The sequence below is a fragment of the Rhinopithecus bieti genome, unplaced genomic scaffold (genome assembly GCF_001698545.2).
Source record: "Rhinopithecus bieti isolate Rb0 unplaced genomic scaffold, ASM169854v2 scaffold_618, whole genome shotgun sequence".
Lineage (NCBI taxonomy): Eukaryota > Metazoa > Chordata > Mammalia > Primates > Cercopithecidae > Rhinopithecus > Rhinopithecus bieti.
The window spans coordinates 965,805-979,088 of NW_016803195.1; the positions used below are offsets into that span (position 1 = coordinate 965,805).

The 13,284-nt window shown below is 44.3% G+C and overlaps 1 pseudogene; it reads left to right on the plus strand.

The window, feature by feature from the left end:
- The first annotated feature begins 219 nt into the window (after positions 1-219).
- LOC108527326 (molybdenum cofactor biosynthesis protein 1 pseudogene) overlaps positions 220-13,284 on the plus strand; it is a 19,475-nt pseudogene continuing 6,410 nt past the window's right edge.

Here is a 13,284-nt window from a genome sequence, read left to right on the forward strand (position 1 = left end):
GTATGTAAAATCACGGAGTTAGGAACAAGTCCAAGCCCTGGGGGTTTGCTTTTCACCCTTTGTTCTTTAACAGTGATTTTTTTTTTCTTTTTAAAATCAAATAAACAAGCCAGCCAACACTCTTCAGTCTCACCATGATCTCTCATAGTCTAGAATAAGGTCTGGTCCCCCAAGGGCCTGGAGCTGAGCCCAGTACCTGGAGGGTGTCAGGCTGTGGTGATGGAGGATGCTGACGCATCTGACACCAGCAGGTGCTGGGACAGGTGAGGCCCATGTGTGGATGAACATAAGGCATCAGGGGACCCGTTGAACGCTACATTTGTGGTGGAAAAGCACTGAACGGCCTCTGCAACGTGATTAGCTGATTAGTTCACTGGGAGCTTGTTTTGTTCCTATTATGGAGACTAATCATGTGTTGTTTGAATGTGTTAGATGTTCCAGCTCCAATAAAGACATGAGTGACCATGAATAAATAAAATGTATTTGCATTTCTAAGTAGTGGGTTGGAATTTTATAATTTTCTATTTCCCCAGCAGCATCTCATTATCCTGAAGCATCTCCTGCCCTGTTTGCTAGATTCTAGACACAGGGTTTCATGCAAAAGAACAAATTTTCAGGCTGCAAAATGAAAAGACTGAATGTTGTCAACAAACCTGGGCTTTCATGGCCTCGATCTGTAATGACTGTGGACAAATTGGTTGTATTCCAGGCATTGTGTTGAGTTTTCTTTTTCTTTTTTTATTTTTATTTTTGAGATGGAGTTTCGCTCTTGTCACTCAGGCTGGAGTGCAGTGGTGTGATCTTGGCTCACTGCAGCCTTCGCCTGCTGGGTTCAAGTGATTCTCCTGCCTTAGCCTCCTGAGTAGCTGGGATTACAGGCATGCACCACCATGCCTGGCTAATTTTTGTATTTTTAGTAGAGATAGAATTTCACCCTGTTGGCCAGGCGGTGTCAAACTCCTGACCTCAGGTGATCTACCCACCTCAGCCTCCCAAAGTACTGGGATTACAGGCATGAGCCACCACACCTGACCTGTGTTGAATTTTAGACACATGACATCATTTCCTCCTCCCCTCAGATCTGGCCAGTGATGGTGCCTCACCCAGCACTTTGGGAGGCCAAGGCGGGTAGATCACCTGAGGTCAGGAGTTTGAGACCAGCCTAACCAACATTGTGAAACCCCGTCTCTACTAAAAATACAAAAATTAGCCGGGTGTAGTGGCAGGGGCCTGTAATCCCAGCTACTCGGGAGGCCGAGGCAGAAGAATCCCTTAAACCTGGAGGCAGAAGCTGTAGTGAGCCATGATTTGCACTCCAGTCTGGGTGACAGAGTGAGACCCTATCTCAAAAAAGAAAAAGAAAAAAAATCTGCAAGGCCATCATTATTTTGCACTAGTCCTTGGCCTGCTTGCTCAGTGATTATATCTTGGCTTAAAATTTATTTGCCTAATTGCTGTCCCCTTCAGAACATATAAGTTTGGCTTCCCTATTATGTGCTTAAAGAAAGTAGAAGCAAAAATCATCAACATCTGTCTCTTACATAGGAGAGTTGCTTTTGAACCAAAAGACTGCTGGACATGAGCAATATGTTAGCCCACACATGGCTCCTGACTGCATCTCTGCTTGCTCCTGCCCTGAGTTGTTTTTGTTCACCTTTCTAACACTGGGTTATAGATCAATAGGGTTGTATGCCTGCTGTGCAGTAATAGACCCATTACACTGAGACAACAGGGTTTGCAGCAGAGAAAGAGTTTAATGATCATAGGGCACTGAACGAGGAGAGCGGGGGAGACCCTCAAATCCATCTCTCTGAGAATTTCTGTGCTGGGTTTTTCCTAAGGGGATCACAGAAGTGAGGGATTGGAATATTGGGGTCATTGATTGGCCGAGGTAAGGTGGATGAAATCATCAGAATGTGGAAATAGCATTCTTTGGTGAGTCAGCTTCTTGTGGGGTCCTTCAGACCCCTGAGTCAGTTTCACTAGCGTGCAGGACCTGAAGGGATCTCTTGAAAGGAAAACTTAACATTTCATAATGTTCAAGTTGTTACCTATAGAGCAGTTAAGGTGATCAATAATCCTGTGACACAGGGTCTATGGGATTCTAGGACAATAGGCACCAAACGACCCTGAGGAAGCAGCTCAGAGAGCAGTTAACTTGGTGATGAACGCTGAGTGTGCAGCAAACTGGGTTTGTTTTCCTTTCTCTTCATGCTGTCTTCCCTGATTATTATTATTATTATTATTATTTTTGAGATGGAGTTTCACTCTTGTTGCCCAGGCTGGAGTGCAATGGCATGATCTCGACTCACTGCAACCTCTGCCTCCTGAGTTCAAGCAGTTCTTCTGCCTCAGCCTCCTGAGTAGCTGGGATTACAGGTGCCCACCACCATGCCCAGCCAGATTTTTGTATTTTTAGTAGGGATGGGGTTTCACCATGTTGGCCAGGCTGTTCTCGAACTCCCGACCTCAGATGATCCACCCACCTTGGCCTCCCAAAGTGCTGGGATTACAGGCATGAACCACTGCGCCCAGCTGCCTGATTAATTTTATAAAGTTTATAAGGACACCAGTTCAGTGTCCAACAATTCAATTCAATTTTGACACTATCTACCTGGAGTTAGCATCAGATTCCACAAGTTATGGGCTCAGTACCACAAGGCTGTCCCCACTTCGGAAGCCAATCACAAATCCTATACTCCTGAAAGTTCCCATGACCCCCTTCTCAGGTTTGATGGTTCAGCAGCTCAGGAGAGCCCTTTATTTACAATTACTGATTTGTTATAAAGGATACAACTCAGCAACAACCAGATGGAAGAGATGAATAGGGCAAGATATAGGGGAATTGGGTGTGTAGCCTCTGTGCTCTCAGGTGGCACCGCCCTCCAACACCTGGATGTGTCCACCACTCCCAAAGCTCTCTGAATCCCGTTGTTTAGGGGTTTCTTATGGAGATTCCATTACACAGGCAAGATTGATTAAATTGTTGGTCACTGGTGATAAAACTGTATCTCTAGCCCCTATCCCCTCTCTGGAGTTCAGGAAGTGCGGCTGAAAGTGCCACAACTCTAACCATGCTTAGGTCTTTCTGGAGACAAGCCCTCAATTCAAAGCTATCTAAGAGCCCCCACCACCAGTCACCTCACTAGCATACAAAAGACACTTGCTACTGTGGTCCTGGCTACTGGGGACTCTGAGATGGGAGGATGCCTTGAGCCCAGAAGTTTGAGGCCAGCCTGGGCAATATAGGGAGACCCCATCTCAAAACAAAAAAAAGACACTTATCACTGCAAAGATTCCAAGGGTTTTAGGAGCTGTGTGCCAAGAACCAGGGACAAAGGCCAAATCTTTATCCTTTATTTTATCGCAGTTAAGTTCCCCCAGTCAGTCAGGAAAGGCAGCAGAGGCTCTGAGGATGAGGTGCCGTGGGCAGCTTAGGTCCTTGATCCCAGCTGCTTTGTCTTCTGTTAACTTTTTCTTTTTAATGAATAACGACTCATTATGTTGCCCAGGCAGGTCTCAAACTCCTGGCCTTAGGTAATCCTCCTGCCTCAGCCTCGAAAGTGTTGGGATTACAGATGTGAGCCACTGCGCCTACCTGATTTTTTTTATTTGTATCAGGCTTTTAGTGTCTCAGAAATGTCCCCTGCTTATTGGTCAGCACAAATGTGAGAGGTTATTTCTCCAATTGCAGCAAGCACAAACTGGGGGTAGGGGGATTCCCTTTTGGTGGGAATCAGGCAGCAGGAAGATTCTAGGACTAGAGCTTGGCTTCTGTAACTTGGGTTGGGACCAGAAGCAGGCACAGGGAGTAGGTGATTGAAATACAAGATACAAATGGGCTAGGGGAACAGGTACTTCTGTCCTTTATCTTTAGTTAAAATATTTCCCCAATATTAATTATTTTATTATTTATTTTTATTGATTATTATTTTTGAGATGGAGTCTCTCTCTGTCGCCCAGGCTGGAGTGCAGTGACACGATCTCAACTCGCTGCAACCTCCCCCTCCCAGTTTCAAGCGATTCTCCTGTCTCAGCCTTCCGAGTAGCTGGGATTACAGGCGCCCACCACCACACCTGGCTAATTTTTGTATTTTCAGTAGAGATGGGGTTTCATCATATTGGTCAGGCTGGTCTCGAACTCCTGACCTCAGGTGATCCACCCACCTTGGCCTCCCAAAGTGTTGGGATTACAGGTGTGAGCCACTGTGCCCAACCCTTCCCCGATATTTCTTAAGGGATTTTTTGGTTTTCTTTTGAGGTAAGGCCTTGCTCTGTCACCCAGGCTGAAGCCGTGGTGTGATCATAGCCCACTGCAGCCTCTGCCTCCTCAGCTCAAACTATCCTCCCACCTAAGCCTCCCAGGTAGCTGGGACTACAGTCACACACTCCCACACCCAGCTAATTTTTGTATTTTTGTATTTTTTTTTTGAGACGGAGTCTCGCTCTGTCGCCCAGGCTGGAGTGCAGTGGCCGGATCTCAGCTCATGGCAAGCTCCGCCTCCCGGGTTTACGCCATTCTCCTGCCTCAGCCTCCCGAGTAGCTGGGACTACAGGCGCCAGCCACCTCGCCCGGCTAGCTTTTTTTTTGTATTTTTTAGTAGAGACGGGGTTTCACCGTGTTAGCCAGGATGGTCTCGAACTCCTGACCTCGTGATCCGCCCGTCTCGGCCTCCCAAAGTGCTGGGATTATAGGCTTGAGCCACCGCGCCCGGCCTTAGTTTTTGTATTTTTGATAGAGATGGGGTCTCACCATGTTGCCAACGCTGGTCTTGAACTCCTGGGCTCAAGCAATCCTTCCATCTTGGCCTCCCAAAGTGCTGGGATTACAGGCATGAATCTTGCCCCAATATTTCTTTAGTCTAAGAGCAAGACCTACTTTCCTCATAATAAAGGCAAGTGGATGTGTCATCTTGGGTATTTATGCTGACGGATAGTAAGTTGGTGTATACACGAGGAGTTTAGTTCTATTACAGACATCTCTTGCTTAACACATGGATCAAGCACTACTTTCCAATCAAAACTATCTGAACAGGCAGAAACTGAAGAAATTCTGAGTGTCTAATGAACCAGTGTGAGCAGACTGACTGGCTTGCAGGGCAAAATTAATCAGTTTGGAACTTTGCTTATTGGGCAAAATCTTAGCAGAAAACTCTCCCACTACTTCAGTTCAATCACTAGATAGCATTTTCTCTAGTAAATAATACTGGACATTCACGTGGGCTTATAACCATCCTATAGAACATACTGTGTTAACATTCCCTTTTTAGAACTTGATAATTTTTAAAGACTCAGCTTCTTCGATAAAAGGCTGAGATTAGATTATGGGTTTTCCTTTTCTTCTTCTTCTTTTTTTTTTTTTTTTTTTTTTTTTTTTACAGGTGTGCACCATCACACCTGGCTAGTTTTTTATTTTTTGTAGAGACAAGGTCTCACTATGTTGCCTAGGGTGGTCCTGAACTCCTGGGCTCAAGCTGTCCTCCCACCTCAGCCTCCTGAGTAGTTGAGGCTATAGGTGCATACCCCCCCCCCGGCTAAATAATTTTTTTTTTTTTTTTTTTTTTTGTGGATACTGGGTCTCACTCTGCCGCCCAGGCTGGAGCACAGTGGCAAAACCACAGCTCACTGTAGCCTTCATCTCTCAGGCTTAAGCGATCCTCCTACCTCAGCCTCCTAAGTAGCTGGGACTACAGGCATGCACCACCACCCCCAGCTAAATTATATTTTATTTATTTATTTATTTATTTATTTAGTAGAGATGGGGTCTCGCTCTGTTGCCAGGGCTGGTTCCAAATTCCTGGGCTCAACTGATCTTCCTTTCCTGGCCTCCTAAAGTGCTAGGATGGCAGCTGTGAGTCACTGTGCCCAGCTGGATTTTCCTTCTCAGCTCCTCATTTCATGGTCACCCTTTTAGGTGGGAGTTTTCCCCACATGCTGGCCTCCTTCTCTGCTCCTACAGAAATTCCAGATCTTCGAGAACATCCTTGTTTCCTCACCACAAGTAGTTTCAGGCTTTTGTTGCTTGTCTTACTTGTGAGAATCCCACCCCACCTCATCAGGGAAGCTCTAAATTTTGCACATGGGGTTGCGTGTTATGTTATGTTTACCACCTTTGTAGGATGACCCCAGAGAGACCACTTTGTTTTATATCATTGAGAGGCAGAGTTTCATAAAGCCCTTTCCCATCATCCTTCAAATAAGAGCTTTTCAAGTTTTGCTTCTATTCCTTCTGAGTTACCAGCTTTCCTCTTCTCTTTCAGATGCAACGTACTGTGGTATATGTCACATCAAACTAAGGTGTATGTTCAGGTACAAGGCTCTGCAATGATTCTGTAACATCAACTATTAAACACCAATGGCCTAACTTTTTGGGCCCTTGAATTAATTTCCCTACTTTACTCAATATATTTAAAATGGCTTCCAAACTCATGCAGTGGTGTGACCTAGAACATGACATTTTCTGCCAGAGCTCTATACTTTTCCATGATAAAACTACTTTGTTTAAGCGTCCCATAAAGGAACACTTCAAATACATGTGCATATCACTACAAATATTGTGAAATAAAGCCCATCTTACAGAAGTGAAAACAAACAAATAAGAAAACTTCCTTGACCTCATATTCCTTTCTACCTCTCATTTCTTTGTTTTCCTTTACATCTCAAAAGAGATGTCTATACTATGCTCATCAAGTCCTCCCATTCTCTCTTAAATATTCTCCAGCACAGCATTTGCCTCTACCTGTTCACCAGAACTGCTCCAAGGTTACCAGTGACCCTCCTGTGGCCACACTGAATGACTACTCTGAGCCCTTGTCTCACTTTGCCTTCAGGAGCATTTGACAGTTGACTCCCCTCTTTCTTGCAAAGCTTTTCTTCACTCAGCTTCCAGAACCCTGTGATCTTGAGGTTTTCCTCCTGTCTCTCTTGCTGCCTCTTCTCAGTCTCCTTTGCTTATTCCTCCTCAAAGCCCCAAGTCTTAAACTTTGGGGTGCCCCAGGTCTCAGTCTTTGGGATGTTTCTCTTCTCTGTCTCCACTCCCTTGGTGATCTCAATTAATTTGCTTAAAAAAAAAAAAAGATCTTGCTTTATTGCTCATGCTGGAGTGTAGCATTATAATCATAGCTCATTGCAGCCTCAAACTCCTGGGCTCGGGCAGGCACAGTGGCTCACGCCTGTAATCCCAGCGCTTTGGGAGGCCAAGGCGGGCAGATCACCTGAGGTCAGGAGTTCGAGACCAGCTTGGCTAACATGGTGAAAGCCTGTCTCTACTAAAAATACAAAACTTAGATGGGTGTGGTGGTACATGCCTGTAATCCCAGCTACTTGGGAGGCTGAGGCAGGAGTATCACTTGAACCTGGGAGGTGGACGTTTCAGTGAGCCGAGATCGTGCCACTGCACTCCAGCCCGGGAGAAAGAGGGAGAGTTTGTCTAAACAAAAACAAAAACAAAAAAACAAAACACTCACAAAACAAAACAAAAAACCTCCTGTGCTCAAGCAATTCTCTTGCTTCAGCCTCCCAGGTAGCTGGACTACAAATGCACACCACCGTGCCTGGCTGATTTTTCTTTGTAGAGGTGGGGTCTTGCTATGTTGCCCAGGCTGGTCTCAAATTCCTGGCCTCAAGCAATCCTCCCATCTTGGCCTCCCAAATGCTGGGATTACAGGTGTGATCCCTGAGCCTGTTCTCAATTAATTTCAGGACTTTAAACATCAACAATATGCCAATTACCCTTAGATTTATACCTCCAACTCAGACCTGTCCCTTGATCTCCAGACATATCTGAACTCCTGATCAGTAATCCTAAGTTGGACATTCAGCTGATACCTCAGCATTAACAAGCACCCAAAGGAGACTCTTGATCTTCTTCGCCAAACCTGTTTCTCATTCAGCCTTCCTCTGAATAATGACAGTCAGCATTTACACAGTGCTTACTCCACGCTTTGCACTGTTCTAAGTGCTTTATGATAGTAACACATTCAAAACTCATGACAACTTTCTGAGGTGGCTGTTATTACTATCTCCATGTTGTAGATTAGGAAATTGAGGCATCAAAAGGTTAAATGACAAGAAATTAAGGATACAGGCATCATGTGGCAAAACCCCTTTAGAATATAAGCTCCATGAGAGTGGGAATGCTATGGTGACTTTTTTTTTAGACGGTCTCTCTCTGTTGTTCAGGCTGGGTGCAGTGGCACCATCTCAGCTCACTGTAGCCTCAACCTCCCCGGCTCAAGGCATCTTCCCACCTCAGCTTCCCAAGTAGCTGGAACTACAGGTGTGCACCACCACGCCCGGGTAATTTTTGTATTTTTTTGTAGAGTTGGGGTTTTGCTATGTTGCCCAGGTTGGTCTCAAAGTCCTGGGCTCAACTCATCCACCTACCTTGACTTCCCAAAGTGCTGGGATTACAGGTGTGAGCCACTGCACCTGGCCACTGTGTGTCTTATTTGTTGCTGTAACCCCAGGTTCTAGTGGCTGGCACACAGTAGGTAATTAGTAAGTGGTTACTGATCAATAAATGAATGAATGATTGTATACATTTAAAGTTACATATGAATTATTACAATCATAAGGCATCCAGTAAGCTAGAACACTTTGGCCCAGGGTGAACCACATGGCTTTCCAGGGCAGGCCATGGGTATACAGCCAGCAGTAAATGAAGAGGCTGGCTTCTCTTGATAGTGACCCATGATCACTGGGGATCTGGATACACTGTTCCTTCCCACCCCTCTCCCTGTTTTGGGCCCTTAGGGATAGCTCAGGTTGCCCAGGCAGTTACTGTCACATCTGTAGTGCTGCTGTGCCCGCCCCACTTTTTCAGCAGCACAATAATAGCTGTTTTTTTTTTTTCTTTTTTCTTTTTTGGTCACTGACAGTATGCCTGAAACTCTGTTAAGTGCTCCATATGGCTTAACTGAATTATCTTATTAACCCTAAGTGATAGACCCCCGCCCCGCCACCCTTTTTTTTGAAACAGAGTCTCACTCTGTCCTCCAGGCTGGAGTGCAGTGGCATAATCTCAGCTCACTGCAACCTCCACCTCCTGGGTTCAAGGGATTCTCATGCCTCAGCCTCCCGAGTAGCTAGGATTACAGGCATAAGCCACCATGCTCGGCTAATTTTTGTATTTTTAGTAGAGACAGGACTCTACTTTTGTATTTTTAGTAGAGACAAGGTTTCACCCTATTGGCCAGGCTGGTCTCAAACTCCTGACTTCAAGTGATCCATCTGCCTTGGCCTTCCAAAGTGCTGGGATTACAGGTGTGAGCCACCATGCCTGGCAGTGATAGGCCCTTTTATTAACACCATTTTCCAGTTGAGGAAACTGAGGCTGAGATGTGTTAAGTAACTTGTCCAAGATCACACAGCTAAGTAGCAGACTGTAAAGGACTTAGTCCATCCCGAGGCTGTCACTGACTGGTGAAGCCAAACTATTTCTCGTGATCTGAGTGGACAGAAAGGGAGGAAAGTGTGCTGGGGAGGTCTGTTCCCACATTCGCATCTCAACATCAGGAACCCAGTGATAATTCTAGCCCCAGGGATGGAAGATGCTGCTGCTCTACAACTCCAGTCTCCAGGTTCCATTTGCTTTTCTGTCCTGACCAAATTGGCATTTCGTTTTGAGTAGGCACTGGGGATTACCCCTTTCTTTTTCAGAGTTCTTGAACTTCTTAGACTCCCAGGGTTGGGTAATCACTTTGGGTTGGTAGTTTAGAGGACACTGGAAACTTAGTGGGATTTGCATCCAGTCAGGTGTGTGTGCCTTGGGTAACACCATTACCAGGTAGCTCAGATGACCTCTCTAGCTCATTCCATCCCTCCTTCCTAAAAATCTGCCCACTGCACTGCAAGATTAGCCACTGCCAGGAATGCTCACTGGGCAATTATCATCTTTACCATTTTTACACATTTCAACCTTGTTTGCAACCGGCCACTAAGCAGCCGTTGTGGTTTAAACAACAATCCCCTATGGACACAGACATAGGAATCAAAGCCTTTCACACCAAATGCTGGGAAAGTCTGTGATTTTGTTAACTAAGAATGCACTGTTTTCTGTTTTCCGTGTCTATGATTTTCACATTCCTGAGCACTGGCCAAGGGGGTTGTCCAAAATCATGTCAAACAGCATGACCATTGTTTACCTTTTTCTCCTTGGCAGTTTCAGCACTGACTTGCTCTTTTTGTTTTGCTTTGTTTAAAACAAGTAACAGGCAGTAAAGGAGCAAAATAGCAGGTCCCAATAGGGGTGACAAAATAATATCTTTTTCAGAGTTGAAAACAAGTGTTCAAACAGAACTTTTACATGAATAGTCATAGCAGCACTATTCACAGTGGCCAAAAGGTGAAAACAACTCAAATGTCCATTAACACATAAGCAGATAAATTGTGGTATATACACAATGGGATATTATCTTGTCATAAAAAGAAATGATGTACTGATACAGGCTAAAAATTTGTGAACCTTGAAAACATTATGCTAAGTGAAAAAAAAAATGGACCAGACACAAACGGCCAATATAGTATGATTCTATGTAAAATATCCAGACTAGGCAAATCCATAGAGACAGAGGGCAGATGAATGGTTGCCAGAGCTTAGGGAAGGTGGAATGGGGATTGCTTAATGTGTACGGGGTTTCCTTCTGAGGTAGTGAAAATGTTCTAGAACTAGATGGTAGTAATGGTTGCACAATATTATAAATGTACTGCCACTGATGGTAAATTTTGTTATGTGTATTTTCTGTGTGTGTCAGGCTGGTAATGTGTTGATGTTGTAACAAGGCTTGAGGGAGTCACATCTTACACATGCACGTGAAAATCCAACGATCATGCTTATAAACTCCAAAAGGATCATGTTATGTGGATCTTATCACACTTAAAAAACTTTCTTAGTAAAAAAGAGAAAAAAAAAAATGTTTTCAGAGATCTTTGGGCATTAACTCAAATTAATAGTTACCCAAAACTCCCAAAAGAGAAAATTAACCAATTAAGACATTGGTTACATAGGAGTATATATTTGTCAGCACTCCTTGAATTGTACTTAAGATCTGTCTTTCACTCTATGTACATTTTACCTCACTAAAAATTTGGCCAATCAAAAGTAACAGAAAATGCAACTATACACTATGTGCAAAAATGATCTATGAAGAGGTGATATTATGTTACCTACAAGATTGAATTATACAGCTTCTGGAAATCGAGGTAGTCATAGACAATGCTTTGTGGAGCTCTGGGAAGCCTATCGTAAAGTTATTTAAATTACCACTGATTTCTAGAAGGAATTGCAACGTGGAGTTGCAATTGGGGTAGACGTTCAGTGTCCCACAGGTCACGGCATGTTCCTGTTGCAGCTGCACCCAGATATTCACAGTGGTGGAGACCTTGCTTCCCAGTAACACTAAGTCTGAATGTAATTTCACTTAATGTTCTTTGGCTATAGAGCGGTCAATAATGAGAAGTATCCACTGCAAATAAAATTATTTACAGTTGTCACATGGGGCTAGCTCATCCATCTCTATATCCCTACTTCACCAGTGCATAATATATAAAATCACATTGTATCTGACAAATGAATCAACAAAATATTTTTCTCCTATTTACATTAGAAGCATCCAGTAAAACCATTCCCAAACAAAAATTTAACATTTAACCAACATTTAACAACTTCACCAAGTATGTCTTTATTTACTGAACTCTTGATACATAGAATTACAGTATCATAACTCTATTCTGTAAGCCCAGTTTCACATGAATTAGATTCCACAGTTCTTAAAAATCTCATTGAAATTAGAGGGTGATTGTGAAATCTTTTAGTTCCAAAGAAACTTCGTCTAGTTTTAGTCTTTGTTTGTTCCTTGCTGATACCAGATAGAAATAGGGTTATATGAATACCTTTTAAAATAGCGAAAGTCAGCCAGGCATGGTGGCTCATGCTTGTAATCCTAGCACTTTGGGAGGCCAAGGCAGGTGGATCACCTGAGGTCAGAAGTTTAAGACCAGACTGGTCAACATGGTGAAACCCGTCTCTACTAAAAATACAAAAAGTTGCCAGGCGTGATGGCGCACGCCTGTAATCCCAGCTACTCAGGAGGCTGAGGCAGAAGAATTGCTTGAATCTGAGAGGTGGAGTTTGCAGTAAGCCGAGATCATGCCACTATACTCCAGCCTGGGTGACAGAGCAAGACTCTGCCTCAAAAAATAAATAAATAACATAACATAAAAATAAAATGGCTTAAGTCTAACAGTCCCCCGAAAAAAGAAAAAAAATAGGGGCTGGGAGGGCTGGCTCACGTGTAATCCCAGCATTTTGGAAGGTTGAGGGGGCAAAGGTCACTTGAGCCTGGGAGTTTGATACCAGCCTGGCCAAGACCCCATTTCTACAAAAAGTACAAAAATTAGCCAGGTGTGGTGGTGTGTGCCTGTGGTCCCAGCTACTTGGGAGGCTGATGTGAAGGCATCACTTGAGCCTAGGAGGTCCAAGCTGCAGTGAGCTGTGACCATGCCACTGCACTCCAGCCTGGGTGACACAGCGAGACCTTGTCTCAAAAAATAAATAAATAAAAATATATAAAATAAATAAAATTACAAACTCTAGGTAAAACAAAAGCTGATAATGAAACTTAAAAACATTTCTGAGCTCTGCAGTGAACAATGTTTATATTGTCATAATATAAATTCTGTTTATTAAATTTCAACTTTAAGAATCTATAGTTAGGCCAGGTGCAGTGGCTCACACCTGTAATCCCAGCACTTTGGGAGGCCGAGGCAGGCGGATCACCTGAAGACAGGATTTCAAGACCAGCCTGGCCAACATGGTGAAACCCCATCTCCACTAAAAGTACAAAAATTAGCCAAGCATGGGGGCATGTGCTTGTAATCCCAGTTACTTGGGAGGCTGAGGCAGGAGAATCACTTGAATTTGGAGGTTTAGTGAGCCAATATCATGCCACCACAGTCTAGCCTGGGTGACAGAGTGAGACCCTGTCTAAAAAAAAAAAAAAAAAAAAAGGCTAGGCGCGGTGGCTCAAGCCTGTAATCTCAGCACTTTGGGAGGCCAAGATGAGCGGATCACGAGGTCAGGAGATCGAGACCATGCTGGCTAACACAGTGAAGCGCCGCCGCGACTAAAAAAATACAAAAAACAAGCCAGGCGAGGTGGCGCGCGCCTGTAATCCCAGCTACTCGGGAGGCTGAGGCAGGAGAATGGCGTCAACTCGAAAGGCGGAGCTTGCAGTGAGCTGAGATCCGGCCACTGCACTCCAGTTTGGGCGACAGAGCGAGACT